The sequence below is a fragment of the Pleurodeles waltl genome, chromosome 7, assembly GCF_031143425.1.
Source record: "Pleurodeles waltl isolate 20211129_DDA chromosome 7, aPleWal1.hap1.20221129, whole genome shotgun sequence".
Classification (NCBI taxonomy): Eukaryota; Metazoa; Chordata; class Amphibia; order Caudata; family Salamandridae; genus Pleurodeles; species Pleurodeles waltl.
This window is the reverse complement of record NC_090446.1, coordinates 785,755,470-785,771,851: the sequence shown is the minus strand read 5'-3', so window position 1 is coordinate 785,771,851 and position 16,382 is coordinate 785,755,470. Positions and strand designations below refer to the sequence as shown.

The window sequence follows — 16,382 nt, the reverse complement described above, 5'->3', positions numbered from 1 at the left end:
TCTTTGAGCAGCAATCAGTGCATCTTCTGACAGCCTCTTTGTCTCTGCACCTGTGCCGTATTATGGACACAGACACAGAGGTAAATTGTTTTCCCTCATGCAAATGCGAGAACACCCCCCTTAGGACTGCACTAGTGCTATAAGTGCACTGGCACAATCTTTATTGCAAAAGGGGCTAAGAAAGCAACTGCAAACCCTTCTGTAATACTAAAAAGCCCCTGGACCTAAACGAGGGTTCACATGCCCGTTGCACCCTTGGAACACTTTCTGTAATATGGGTTCACATACCTAAACAGAGCTTCCTGAAGGAGAAGCTGGAAGCTGTCAAGGCCAGAGCTGCCTGGCTGCCTGCACCATACATTAGTAAGAAGAGGATTCAGACTCTCCTTGTTCTGCATGCTTCCAATATCAGCCTGAGCATAGCTACCACATAAATTATGGATGCTGATTAAAGATGTAACAAAACATATATGGATACAGCAATTTATCTTTCAATTTGCAGTAAGCCTTTTTTGTAACTCTACAGGGACAAGGACTATCATCTTTTTATCAACAGACAGTGCGACAGTGGTTGCAGATGGTGGGCACCATCACTCATTTTTGGTGACCAGGTATAATTTTTCAGCATCAGCCTACTGCAAGAGAGAGTAAGGCAGACAAGGGAGAAAGAAGGTCGCAGAAAAGATGGGAAACAGTGACAAAGGTTGAAAGCAGTGATACAAAAATAACCTGCAACTTTAAAAGAGATAAAATGGGCATGGACAATAACAAAAGAAATACCTCTGATGTGGTGTGGCATGTCCTCAAAGTGAAAATGAAGATGTGGATGAGGCTCTAAAGTAGACCTGATCATTAGTAATCCATTTTAACTTCAGATTAATAATTTAGATCATTCCCATTATAATAGAAACCTGCAACACCAAATGGGCCTAGTGACAAAACCAACATGACTGATGCCACATTCTATTAATCACTAAAGGAAAGTCTGAGAGTACATTCAGTTTCCTTAAAAGTAGACAGTAAATTAGTAAGGACTGTGGATATTCAACTTAAAAAAAAAACAAATTTGCAATACTTAGAACAAAAGGAGATTTGGCACTTATTAAATACAAAATACATCTGCACAATGTGATTTATAATGCCCGCAGGAGCATAGCAGGCACAGTCATGATAACACAATATAATGAGGTTAATAATCGTTGAGGTACAGGTAAGATAAAGTCCAAATGATGTCTGTTAAAAGCTTGCGGCTACTGGAGAGCTAGATATGAGGATATTCAGTTTTGGAGCAAAAGTGGTGTGCGTGGCAGTGCAGGCTGCAACCAAAACGAAACTAACTTGAATCCTGCAGTAAGCGGAATTTCAGCCACAGTGCACATCTTGGATTGAGATCATACAAATGCAGAGCAAAGTCAGTCTCATCGCTTTCCAAAACAGGTTGTGTATAGAATGGAATCTTGACTTCCTACTTTTTGCACTTGCTACTCTATTTTCACAATCATTACCATTTTCAAGGCCTTGTATATTATTATTATGTATTCTGTGTCTGCATTAATTTCTGTTATTTCTTTTGGCACATTGTTATTTTGCACTTTGCGTCTCTCCTCTTTCATAGTCAGCAATGTACATAGACTAATTTTTTCCTGGATTTAAAAGACTGGAACCTATTTTGAACTTATGTATATTGAACTCTCAAGTACGTCTCTAAGAGTCACAGACAAAGACAACACCACACGTATTTTCAAGGGAAGCAAATGATAACTACTGTTTTGTAATATTTCCCGCGAGAAAACTGTACTAAGGTTGAGAGAAGAAAGGGCTGAGTTAGAGGACTTGTTAACTGAGGTAATTAGGTAAAAGGATTGCCTATGATTTGAATGTTACAAGGTTATTTCCCAATCTGGCATTGATTCATTGCAGACTTTTATAAGCAGATTCCAAATGAAGTGTGACAAGCCTCGCATCAGTGTTTTTTCTCTCTTTCAATTTCCCCTTTCCTAGCTGTATGGGTTGCTGTGATTTCATTTACAATTAGAGATCATGGTCTCTCTGTGGAGGTGAACAGGACTAGATTCATGGCACTCCTGCAGTACAGTAACGAAAATCCTTGAACTACAACAGGCACTGAGAGAGAGATCCTAGTGCTAACACACATACAGGGAGAAGAGGGACAGGCTGGTATAGACCAATTGAAAAATGGATATCTGTTGGGCAGGGCCTCCCAAAAAATGAGATAAGATCTGGAAGACATCTGAAGAAAGCTAAGAAAGGAAATGTAGCAAGAATAAGACAACTCTGAGGTCTGATCACAAGGGCAAATTGTCATTAAGGTGAACCTATGAAAGTTGATATTCACAAACTAATACTCTATTTGCGATCTTGTGTAGTAAATGTATTGTTCCCGTTGAAATAACTGTACATGGATCATCAACTGACAAATGAGATGGCTATTCAATACTGAATACCGTATATGTTATGCACTTAAGGAGCCTGCTAGCAGGTGATAAACCAACTAGAAGTGTAGAGCAGAAGACCAAGTTATGAGGATGAATTGATGCTAGGCGGCCATAGTAAAGGGCAACTCTAACATACAACAGCGGGTCCTTAACAAAAGTTTGGGTTCCTGCAGTTATTTATTTTTTTATAAGTAGGCTCTATAAAATATATGACTGTGCATTTAATAAAAGCGCAAAGAATATTCTGTATTTAGATATATTACTGTGCATTAAATAGAAGCACAAAGAATCTTCTGTATTTAAATTGCTATGTTTTTGCTAAAGAATGGAAGTTGTATAAATGAAATTGCCTTTTCTTAAAGCGTTACTTAGACGCTCTGCAGACACATGACTGCCAAATAAACAAGACTAAATAAATAGGAAGCCTAAGCCACTTCCCTTGCATCCTGGCATGCGAACTTCACAAGAACATTTTAATTGTTATAAAATTAACAGTAGTTCCATCAAAAGCATTGTTTTGGCATGGAATTCGCATAGAATGTTTTGCTCATACATGCATATTTTTAATCATACCAGACAGTAACCGTTAATTATCAGCTTAATTACTTAAATTCAAAAACATTTGCTAACGTTTTCCAAGCTGGAACCTTTTATATAAGACTCAGATTTACATATAGACGTTAAAAAAGATTTTAAGATACAATATCCGGCATTATATGAGAAAGTACTTGAAACAAACATCCAGAGCCAAAAAAACAGTATGCAACATAAGCTGCATGCAATGCATACGATCTGTAAACTACGCTTTACACCAACATTTATTTATGAAAAAATCTCAATGGGTCAGTTATCTTTTCTCCCTTTATCCACTCTCAGCTTCTATTCCACTTCTGCAATAGACTGCTAACGGTAACATGAATCGCCCGCCCTTCTGGCAGGATCATCTCCCCACCATGTCTATTTAAACCTCAACTTCAAAAGTGTGAAGCTGATGCATCTAGGGAAGGGATTGGGAGGTTAAGCACTTCTTCCTATGGCATCTTCCATGTTTGGGCCTGCTTTTGCAAGAAAGGGACTTAACTCTGTCTCTTTAAGTTCCTTTATTCCAAAGCAAATCTTTCCTATACCGCTTCTGTACTATTAAAAAAAACAATCTTGTTTTCCAATTATCTTCCTTCCATTGCATCTTTCTGCTATCAAACACTATTAACAAGGAGTGTCAAATCTGCTATGCTGAGTCCAATGGTCTCTCTCACTTGAACTCTGCAGTGGAACTACACTGTTGTCAGGATCCATTGCCAGTCTGAATCTTGTCCTCTGATGCTCTTTGGTGGATTCTTCAGCTCATTTAACATGGCTGTCTGCAATGAAAGCATATATGTGGTGGCCCTCTGTTGCTGCCAAGTTGACTTTATTGATAAAGGGCTGTGGCTGCCTGCATCCATTGTTACCCATATACAAGGACTCTGCATTTACAACGGCTGCTTTTTAGGGTCGAGCCTGCTTTGCATGCGCTTGCGCATGCGTATAGCAGGGAGACTCTTTTGTATTTATAAAAGGGCTCGGAGCCCTGTCAACTTCACGTCAGTGCTTTTTATTGGTTCGTGGGCTTCCCTAATTAAATCGGCTTGCTTTCATTAGTCGAAGGCACGCATACCTCATGCCTTTTCCGGTGGCTAGCCCTCCTCGAGCGCAGCGACCAAGTACAGAAAACATGCGAGGCTCGCTGTTTTACATCGGGCTCGTGGACTTTTTTTTAAAACTAATTTACGAGCCCGATCTCGCTTGGCAGAAGTAGAGCGCTTTACCTACTTGATGTCACTTTTTCGGGTTACGTGCATAAATGCACTTTTGACGGTAGGTGAAAAGTCGGGTTAGGAGTTTACAACGCGATCGGCTCTAACACGAGCAAACGCGAGACCCGATGCATTGTAAATGCTTGTTTCTCTTGCGCATGCCTTGCGTGCTACTCCGCTGTTCTCTTGAGTGGGCCCTACAGAACATTTACCCTAGCTGTCTACAATCAGCATATTCTTGTGTAATGCCCCTCTGTTGGCCATTGATGCACTCTACCTTACCAAGCAAATACTGATGTTGGCCTGGCACTGAATGTGACTTGTAGGACATTAGGACTTAGGCTCCTTGATTGGTAACATTTGTTTTGGTCTTTCGCAGGTGGTCTAGATTTGTTTGTGAGCCTGACTGTATCCAAGAATGCCCAAGAACTTCTCCTCTTACTCCGAAATGGAATTTTAGGATCTTTTACTACAGCGGCCTGTAACCTGCACATGCTGGGGGGTAGCCCTGTCACTTCTGACTGTAATTCAGAGTTATTATCACTACTACTCTTATCGAGGGCATTCTTTTAGGCTGGTCGTTTGTCACTCAAATTCAACTCAATTACACAAACTTTGCCCTTTCTATGCAAATAGCAATTATTCACTTTTATTAGTTACAGTTCATGCACATGCACAGGGACAAATGATGTGCATTCCACTGCCCATCATACATGGCACTTCCCACACAGACCCCGCTCACAATTCTTACCCTTTCAACCAGACACTACAAAACATCACTATAGAGTAAATGTGTTCTTTCCCTCACTCTTTTTTTCTCCTTTACAAAATCAGGCACGGAAACCTATTTCGGGATAAGAGCACTGCTCTGGTCTTTCATGCACTATACAAAAGCTCTTCCAACACAGATCGCACTGTAGTTCAACACTCTTAAAACTAAGCATTCCCCCACAATAGAGTGCTAACTATCTACCAAAGAGCTTTGGCGCATCATGGGGGATCTGATGCACTACATCCGTGGTACTCAAAGTACGGCCCCCGGACCTACCTTGGCGGCCCGCGGACAAGTCGGACAAATGCCATATGATAATGGCCGGCGTACATAAACATAGAAGAGGGCCGCGGGAGCATGCGCAATAGTGGCTTCTTTGCGCATGCTCCTGCGGCCCTCCTCTATGTTTACGTATGGCGGCCATTATCTTATAGTGTTTCCATGACGTCTCCACGTCTGCCCCTATAAGCCCCGCCCCTTGCCCCGCTGTCACTTCAGTGCGGCCCTTGGCCGCAAACCATGTTGTAATTATGGCCCCGAGAAAAAGTTTGTGAGTACCCATGCACTACATATATATATATATATGCACTTAAAACGCAATATACACTTCAACCATTTAGAGATTATTTTGTAGCACGTCCACATGTAGTGCCCTACACAATTTTGGATTCAGGATGTTTTCACTGGATCGTTGTATTGATTTGGTTTGTATATTGTATTTATGAAATGTGTCCAGATAAGACTTTTAAGGAGTTATCGTATTAAGCAGAAATAAACTATTTACTTACAAATTAGACATCAGGTTTTTGTTCAGCATATGTGACAGCCTCAGACTCCCAGCACTTAAAACCCAACTTGTTTGACAGTGCACATTAACTGCATAGACTATCCAGGTTCTCCACAACATGTTACTTTCATGGAACATTACAATTATATATCAGATCCAACAACTGACCAACAACAAACGGGGAATCAGTTCATAAGTGCACTTTTGTTCAAGTATAACATGAATAAATCTTTATATTTCAGAGTATGCAAACATAAGTACAAATTATTACCAAAGGTATAAAAGTGATCTGATATAACTGTTTCATAAGCATACATTTGAATAATTATTTGACCATGTGTCTGATATACAGAATAATGCATTCTTTTCTTTAAAGTGAATAAATGCTTTACAGTCGTCCCTACACAAACTGAGACAGGATGGACATACCATATTATAATGTAACACTAACCAAATATGCCAATTTTTTATTGGTAAACCAGTAATGTAGGATAATTATCCTAAGAGAGGTAGACTGAAGGAGTCTGTGATTACAGTTTTACAGGTCCTCAAATGAGACCCATTCCCAAATGTCATAGTGTAGTAAAGATTTACGACAAAGGAAGGGTTTTAGTCTTAATTGTAGAGGAAGGAAAATGTTTAAGAACAGAAATTGCTGTTTCAGAAACACAATGCTTCTGGTAAATGCAATAAATTGTTCCTAGAAATCTTTCAAGGACGAAAACAAGTTAATTTGTTAGTGGGCATTTTTGCAGAATAGAACCATATGGAGTGATTATTGTCTAAAATATGAAACCATTTGAAAACAAATTAAAATAACAAGTGTTTTCAGATAGGGCTTTTTAGGTAAAAGCAACACAGTGTACTTGTGTACTGTGTGTAAAAAAAAAAATCCCCCCAAACAAAATCACCAAATCTGTGATACCTGTAGTGTACAGTACAAAGTTGGGATAACATCTTTCTTGGTTTTCTTTTTAGTTACCATAACTGTAGGAAATTCTGGTTGAGGGGGGTGAAACCCTATTCTGGCAAGAACCACAATGTGTCAGGGTGAAACACAAGCAACCCCTAAATTAATCTGTGCTTAACCCTCCAGTGGCTTGACAGAAAGCAGTGAGACTTAACTTAGAGGCAATTTGTACAGTATTTATGCAGAACTTCAAACAGTAATAAAGTGGAAACAAAAGAAAAATCCTACTTCAATTAAGAAAGGTACATGTAAATGAAAAACTATTTGAGACCAAAATGACAACAATCCAATAAGTATAACCGGAGACATGCAGTTTTAAAAATGTATCTGAAAATAAAGCCTAGAAATACAATGCACCAACTGTGGTTATCTGGTTGCGTTGGGCCTGGATGAAGTCACAAGTTCAGAATAACCACAATGGAGTGGGGACTGTATACAGTGACCAAGTTAGGCCAGCTGAACAAAGTACCCCAAATCCTGGTTTGCGGAGTGTTGGAAGATCCTGATCGAAGGATGCATTGCGCTGCAATGATTCTGAGGAAGCTACGGGGCTGTGATGCAGAGTCCGGCGTCCTTGCCAAGTATGCCATCAACAAGATACCTTAAATGCGAAGGACAGCATCGAGGATGCATTTTGCTGCAACGGTTCCGTAGTGGTTGCAAAGAGATAAGTTGCGCTGCATCGGTTTTCCTCATAGGACCACAGCTGGGCTGGCAGAGCACCTTCAGGCACACTAACAAGGGTCCCAGACTCGGGTGGCAGCACTTGGAGGATAGGAGACATAGGAGACAGAGTCCAGGTGCTAGGATTAAGATGGTGGGAGCCTTTTCTGTCCCCGAGGCTCTGATCAGGATGCAAGCCAAACATCCCATGGAGTCCCTCTGGTGGTCCTGGGATCAAGATGCAAGTCTAGCCCTTTCACTCAGGCAGCAGGACAGCAGACTACCAATCCTTGTAGAACAGTACAGTAGTCCTTCTGAGTCTTCTTCATATCCAGATGTGTACTTAAGAGTTGGGCCGGAGGGTCCATTATTTATACCTGGTGCCCACTTTGAAGTAGGAGAAGGTTCTGGAGGTTTCCACCACCTGAGGTACATGGAATTTCCCTCCCTGCTCTGGCCCCAGCTTGTGTGCGGCCACAAAAGACTAGTGTCAAACCTCTGAGTGTGCCAATCAGAGCCTTTATGATGTGCAAGTGTGGTAGATGACACCGCCACCACCACCCCACTTCATCAAGTCATAGATGGCCATTCCTGCCAACACCTATTATCATTTATTTCATACTCTGGAAATAATACACATAGATCAAATGCCAGCTATACCTAATCAAGTGATACAGCCATCAAACGGTGAGGTCAAGAAAATGGCATCTTTCTAAAAGTGGCATTTTCAGAACTGTGACTGAAAAAATCAGACTTGACCATTAAAGAAGGAGTTAAATTACAGTTTTTTAGACACCAAACTCGACCTTCCTACCTGCTCCCAATTGAAAGTTATCACTTATTAACCCCTCGGGTGCCTTGGATGCAACGGTTACGTCCTGGGCAGCACCGCTCGGGTACCCAGGACGTAACCGTTATGTCCAAGTAGGGGCACTTGGGGGGGAAGCGCTAGCGTCCCCCCACATCGCACCCCTCTCCTCCGAGAAGGGATGGAAGGGGAATCGCTTCCACTTCCACCCCTGCCCCCTATGAACCCCCTGTGGCCCTCGGAACCACCAGAGGCCTGCCCCTTCGCGCTGGAAGCTCAGTTTCCAGCGCTGATCGGAGGAGAAATGCTAGTGAATTTCTCCTCCGTGCACGTGGAGGGGCCGAGAGAGGCATCAAAAAAAAGGAAAGGCCTTTCTCAGCATTTCTGCTGCCCGATCACAATGCGATTGGGTAGCAAAAATGCCCACTAGACGGAAGGGCCACTCCTGGGGAGGAGGGGGTGGGGTCAAAGTATTTTTAGGCCATTTCTGCCCCACTATAATTAGGCCGATCTGCCCCCAGGGGGGCAGAAACCACTATACACCAGGGATTATTTTCTTTTTTATACTTACCCATAAGGGGAGCAGCCTTTTGGGCAAGGGCCGCTCGCCAGGGGGGCAAAAATATTTTAGGCCTTTTCAGCTCCCCTGGGGGCAGATCGGCATATTATAATTAGGGGGGGCAAAGTAGTTTTAGGCCATTTCTGGCCCCCTGGGGGCAGATCAGCCTATTATAATTAGGCCGATCTGCCTCCAGGGGTGGCAGAAACCCCAAGACACCAGGGATATTTTTTTGTTTACTTTATGTTTTTATGTATGGGGAGGGAACTTTTTTTACGCCAATTTCATGCAAGGGGAGCGACCCCTTAGGCAAGCATCGCTCCCCGGTGGGGGGTGATTTATTTTAGGCCGTTTCTTCTCCCCTTGGCGGCATATCTGCCTATTTCTATTAGGCTGAAACCACTTAGACACCAGTCTACTAGATGCCAGGGAATAAAAAAAAAAATTTGAGTTGTGGTGGCTTCCAACCAGTATGGGCATGGTTGTGCCCCCACCACAACTGAAGGGGGTAACAGTCTTTCAGCTCTCCCCCCGCACACTAAAATATCTTATCACACGGCAAGCAAGAGGACCAGGGGTGTGGAATTTATTAAAATATCTACTTGTCCAGTGGACAGGTTGCTTCTCAAATCTACTTGTCCTGTAAAAAGATCTACTTGTCCCTTTGGTGCCATGTAGTGTGGCGACAAATTATGGCAGCAATCTCATTATGTAAGTGCTCTGATAATAGCCTCTCTGATTATGCCAGGGCTACTACCATAGTAGGGCTTAAATACTTGCAGTTTCAATCCCTACTGTAACAATTTCCTTATTTTGCCACCTTTCTGCAGATCTGCATACTGGGGCTGGAGGAAGCAGTAAGCAATAGTTCTAGGGCTGGAATGCCTTTGAGTCTGCAAACCTACTAACCTGCATGTTTTAAAGATTTTTACCAGCTTCTCTCTAATATTTTCCCATAATAAGAAAGGTTGGACATTTACTCCTGACAATGGCAGAATTAGAACTTCTTCCAGGGTTGGGAAGAAAGTGGCTGGAGGGAAAATGAACTTGCAAATGCTCAATAGATTTTTACATGAGCAAATCTACACATCGTATTTACCCATGCTAAAATACAGTTCACAAATATTTTATAGGGTACAACATATACCATGGGTGCACTTTTGTGACTTTCTTTAAGAATTTGGGGCCACATGTAGGTAGGTTCAGATTTGCGACCTTCAAATTGCGAGTCGCAAATCCGAATGTAGGATGATGTCCCTGACACCATCTGTGATTCGCAAGGGCTTCGCAAATGCCCACCTCATGAATAATCATGAGGTGGGTCGCAATTTGCGACCCCCTCGCGAATGGCGGCCCTCACAGGGATGGTGGCCTGCTGGAGACAGCAGACCACCATGTCTGTGACTGCTTTTCAATAAAGCAGTTTATTTTTTTTGTAATGCAGCCCGTTTTCCTTAAAGGAAAACGAGATGCATAACAAAAATGAAAAATGAAACGTTTTCGTTTCATTTTTTCAGAGCAGGCAGTGGTCCACAGGACCACTGCCTGCTCTGAAAAAATGTTTACAGTGACATTCACAATGGGGAAGGGGTCCCATGTGGATCCCTTCCCTTTTGCGAAAGTGTTAGCACCCATTTGAAATGGGTGCAAACTGCGATTGGTTTGCACCCGCGTTCGCGGTCACAAAACAATCCTACATTGCACTGCGAGTCGCAATTAGGAAGGGAACACCCCTTACTAATTGCGAGTTGCAAACCCGTTTTGCGATTCGGTAACCAGGTTACCGAATCGCAAAACTGGGTTTGTGCATCGCAGTGTGCTTTTTGCATGTCGCAAACAGCGAAAGTCGCTGTTTGCGACATGCAAAAAGCTACCTACATGTGGGTCTTGGTCCCTAATTAGGTCTGGTGTTAACAAAGACATTTTGTTTTTATTAAACTTCTATTTCTCTCTCTTTCGGCCGGCTTTACTGTGAGTGATCGCATTCTGCTCTTCCACAAGGAGCATATTGCCACACAAAGTAGTTTTGTTCAGTGTCAGGAACTACAGTGGCAATCAGTGACGTAACTAAACTGGAGGGTGCCCCTTTGTAAAGAACATGGAGGAGCCCCCTCTCCAGACTCACTCAGGGCAGGTGCTGTGCTGAAGGGGCCCCCTGGAGGGCGGCTGCGGGGCCTTTGTTATGCCGCTGGTGTGCTTTTAGAGAGTTCAAAAACTTTTTTGGGGGGGTTTGCCAGTGTTTGTTACAATGTTGAGGGCCTGGTAGCTCCCACAACAATAAAGTGTTACAAAAGCCATGTCAAAACTAGACACGCATTGATGAAACTAAAAGACTTATAAAAATATGTCAGATCAGTTGGCTTTGTCAGTGTTTGTTTATTTTCATGCTTCCCATAATCGTGTTGAAAATGGTTACACTGATTTTCCATTAGAAATATTTTTGGGAAATACTAGCATGCATCAACACATTTTACTAAATGACACTTCATTTGCATATAATCAGAGAGCATTCTGGGAGCATTATACTTAGCCTCATAGCCTAAACTTTTCAAACATGTGTATACACGTTTTTTTTTTTTGTATTGGAACCAACGTCAGTAGTGAAGTGTGACCTTAAAACATTTATTTACAGCACTCACCCTAATAATGAAGACTTTCAAATAATGAACCATAAATACAAGTTCGAACAGCATTATCTTTTGGAAACACATTAACTCAACTGCAGAGAGTTCCACTCTCTGTAATCAGGCAGCCAAAGGGTTTGTGCTGCAGGGGGTTGGGCCTACTTGTCCCAAGGACAAAGTAAACATAAAAACTTGTAGCCCTTGACCCCAAACAAGATGTCCCGGGCGTCGGGCGATAGGAATTCCACATCCCTGAGGACATTTGAATATTTTGGGTTTTGGTTTTAAATTTGGGCCAAGTGTTATTGCCCCTTGTGTTTCTTTATATTTTTTCCTTCCAAATGTAAGACAGCATGTAAAAAAGACATCTATTTGAGAAATGCCCTGTAATTCACATGCAAGTATGGGGACCCTGGAATTCAGTGATGTGCAAATAACCACTGGTTCTCAACACCTTATGTGCCTATTTTGGAAATACAAAGGTTTTCTTGATACCTATTTTTCACTCTTTATATTTCACCAAATGAATTGCTGCATACCCGGTATAGAATGAAAACCCAATTGCAAGGTGCAGCTCATGTACTGGCTCTGATTACCTAGGGTTCTTGATGAACCTACAAGCCCTATATATGCCCGCAACCAGAAGAGTCCAGCAGATGTTGCAGTATATTGTTTTCAAAAGGGACATTGCAGGAAAAAGTTAGAGAGTAAAACATGGAGAAAAATAGCAGTTTTTTTACCTCAATTTCAATATTTTTTCATTTCAGCTGTTATTTTCTGTAGGAAAACCTTTCAGAATCTACACAAATTACCCCTTGCTGAATTCAGAATGTTGTCTACTTTTAAGAAATGTTTACCTTTCTGGGTTCCAGCATTGGTTTCACACCCATTTCTGTCACTAACTGGAAGGAGGCTGAAAGCACAAAAAATAGTAAAAATGGGGTATGTCCCGGTAAAATGACAAAATTGTGTTGAAAAATGTGGTTTTCTGATTCGGTCTGCCTGTTACTGAAAGATGGGAAGATGGTGATTTTAGCACCGTAAACCCTTTGTTGATGCCATTTTCAGGGAAAAAAACACAAGCCTTCTTCTGTTGCAGCCCTTTCCCCCCCCATTATTTTTTCTTTTTTTAAACGAAATTTTCGCTGGTATTTTGGCAAATTTCTTGGTCTCCTTCAAGGGAACCCACAAACTCTGGGTACCTCTAGAATCCCTACGATGTTGGAAAAAAGGACGAAAATTTGGCGTGGGTAGCTTATGTGGACAAAAAAGTTATGAAGGCCTTAGCGCGAACTACCACAAATAGCCACAAAAAAGGCCTGGCAGCGAAGGGGTTAAATGTAACAAGTTAACCCCATGTTATTCCATGGAAGAGATGGGCTTTGAAGTAGTGAAAAAAACAAAACAAAAAAAAAAACACACACTTAAGACCTTTACACTACCAGGACATGTAAAAGTGAAAATTACATATCCACCTTTTTAAATACACCCCCACTCTCCCCTATGGGCTGTTTAAGGCCTACCCCAGGGGTGACGCATATATTAACAAGCATTTGCAATGCAACGGGTCTCGCGTTTGCTCATGTTAGAGCTGATAGCGTTGTAAACTCCTAACCCGACTTTTCACCTATCGGCAAAAGTGCATTTATGTATGTAAGCCGAAAAAGTGCATTTAACTATGTAAAGCGCTCGTCTTCTGCCAAGCGAAATCGCGCTAGTAAATTAGAGAAGAAGTAGTCCACGAGCCGGACAGAAAACAGCGAGCCTCGCATGTTTTCTGTACTTGGTCGATGCGCTCAAGGAGGGCTAGCCACCGGAAAAGGCATGACGTATGCATGCCTTCGACTAATGAAAGCAAGCAGATTTTAATAGGCAAGCCCACTAACCAATGAAAAACACTGTTGTGACGTCGACAGGGCTCCGAGCCCTTTTCTAAACCCTAAAGCGTCTTGCTGCGATACGCATGCGCGAGCACATGCAACGCAGGCTCGACCCTAAAAAGGAAGGTCTAGGCCTGGCAAAAGGATTATTTTGCCAGGTTAAAATTCCCCACACAGGCTGCAATGGCAGGCTTGAAACATTAAGGGCTACTTAATTAGGTGGCCCAATTAGTATTGCAGTTGTCGAGAATGTGTATCGAACAAATAGACAACGTGGTGCCACATTGAGGTTGATGGACTAATTGCGTTAATTTTAGGTGGTTGTTTGTTACTTGTAACGCACATGGAATTTTATCTCGAATAACAGGCTACCTACTACGTTCTTTGTGGTTCTGTTGCACTGGGGGCACTATACACTTTTTTTTTTTTTTTTTAACGGTTGTCTGTAATTGTATTAAAAAAAAAAAAAAAAACATACGCTGGTGTACATTATAAATGCATATTTTCTTAAAGTACTTTGATGGTCCTGTGCTTGAATTTATCATTCTGCATTAAATGCACGTAGCTGTTTTAGCCTTTTCAATTTTGTATCTCACTAAATGATACCTATGAGTGCAATTGTCTTTCTTTAAAGGTTTACTCTGGCTTCGTGGGTTTATGGGTCACTCTTGTTGCTTTGTATGCAGGCTCACTCGTAGCATTTCATTTTCAGGCCGAGGGTACATTGTAATACCATTTTACCAGGGACTTAAACGTAAATAAAATGTGCCAATTGGGTGTCAGTCAATTTTACCATGTTTTAAGGTGAGAACACAAGCACCTTAGCAGTGTTAAAGTGCACAAAGCCTTTAAAGCCAAAAAAAAACAGGTTATGAAAATAGGAAGGTGAAGGCAAAACATTTGGGGCTGATCCTGCAGAAAGAGGCAAGTCCAACAGGAACTTTGAATCTGATCATTTCCGTTCAATTTATCTGAAACCTTTGACTTAAGTCTCTCAATTGACAACCACGTATTCATGAATCTGGGGAAAAAAAAAAAACCTGCCCACTGGTGCTACTTCAAAAGTAATGACAAGAATGGTCTAAGCTATGAGAGTTCATATCTAAAAAATGTTATAATTTGCTTTGAAAACATTAGTATTATGATACGTTTTATATTATAGGTTGAACACAATCTGTAACAGTAACTGTACACGATGAAAAGTGCAAGAGATGCTCACATCACTCTCCGAGAATATCCTTGCCCAACTATGTGGTGAACTGTTAATAACCTTCCTACTACAGTCTCTTTCGACAGGCCTTCTGACATTCTAGTTCAGGCGCAGCGTGACAACTTTGCAAAATGTAGTGCATATCAAGTGCAGCCACTGCTCAGGCCCATGCTACAAATCTTCTATTTCTTGTGCCCATTACTAGGTCTAACTTTCTTCACCTCCACCTCCACCAAATCCTTAACTATAAAGAAAAGAAGATAATCTCCAGTACAGGCAAACACAACACCCTCAGCCAACACTTCTAGTCACTCAAAGGTCCTGTTGGAAGAAGTGCTACAGGTACCACTCGGTGTCTGGGTTTTGGGCTTCGTGTATGAGGGTAGTCTCATGACTGACTGTGTGCTAAAAATGTGACCATTTGTGATTGTGACACGGATGTGCATTTATTTGGCCCACTGAATGTGGTTTGTAAAAAACAAAACCCGTAATACTTTTAAATACGTTAAGGTACTAACAACTGGAAAAGACAGATCCTCAAGAGTCACTGAATTCGATGGAATTCTGTCAGCTGCTTTATAAAAGAAGCACAAAAGCTTGGAACGAGTGTTAAGTGTTGACCTATGACTCCACCACAATTAATTTAAGGGAGTGTTATCATACGTCTGGGAGGTTGCTCGAAATTGAGACTTATAGGAGATTTACTATATAAAACATGGGAGCCTGCAATCCATGTATAAATGCCTTCTTTAATTTCTTTATTACTGTCAATTTGTGACATATCCAGTCACTTTTAGTAAAGACTTGACATAGCTACTCAACTGTAGTAAGTTATGGCAGCTGAGTTCAAACATCACAATGCTGACTACCAGAGCCAACGGCCAATGTGAAAGACAGGTCACAGAGCATCATTACAGTTGCAGCTGAAACAAGGAAACAGGAACTGGCCTTCCCTTTCCGGATATGTTTTTCTAAACAACAAAGTGACTGGTAGGGAAACAGTCATTTTTTCACTACGATTGGTCATTATCAGAAAGATGGTATTTCTGCATGTTTCTACATAAAATGATCCACAGCATTTTTTTAAAATCTGATTTACACTGAACATACTCCTATGTTGCTTTTAAGAACTGGTTTTGGTGTGATTATTTTCGCAGTATGCATTCTGCCTTTATTCTTCATGTATACAATCCAAAAGAAAGAGCAAGGCACCAAGGACTCAAGTGGTTTGTAGGAAGGATGATGCTATGACCATGTATTATAAGGAATAATATACCCTTTGCTCTACATTAAAAGTATACTGCAAGTGACCTCAGAATTCCCTGACCTTATAAAGGAATTTCACCTTCGGCCTCATCCTTCTAGAGGGTCATGGAACTCCTTGGAGACTTGCAACATCCTTATCATTTAAGGCAAGGGGTATTTGAATCCATATTTTCAATTAAGAACTGACATGGTAGACATTAACTCAATGACAGATGCTTGGAAAATAAATTACTATATAATGGTTGATGAAGAACATACAAAGTTTACAAATGTAACCTGGAAGTGCCTTGACTATTAACACTAGTTTTGAGATACTAGAAGTTCAAGCATTACATATATCCTGGCAGAAGACGACTATGGAAATTCCTTTTCCTACATCACAAATATTTTAAGCACAGAATAAGCCTATAAAGTGTCATTGAAGTAGAAACCTCAATAACATAGTTGATAATTGTTCTGGCTGTTAATGCAACCAAAATTGAGAGCTAGTCTTTAATTTAGGCCATATAGGCAAATCGTTTGTTAAAGTAATACACATCAATTAACAGCTGTTGATAACTCTGAACAGATTAAAAGTGTGAGTGGAAATTT

The 16,382-nt window shown here is 41.3% G+C and overlaps 1 protein-coding gene across 4 annotated transcripts in view; it reads right to left on the bottom strand.

Moving 5' to 3' along the window:
• The window catches only part of RUFY1 (RUN and FYVE domain containing 1), a 475,292-nt gene that overhangs the window by 404,272 nt on the left and 54,638 nt on the right, over positions 1-16,382 (bottom strand). The gene's annotated exons all lie outside the window — the stretch shown is intronic.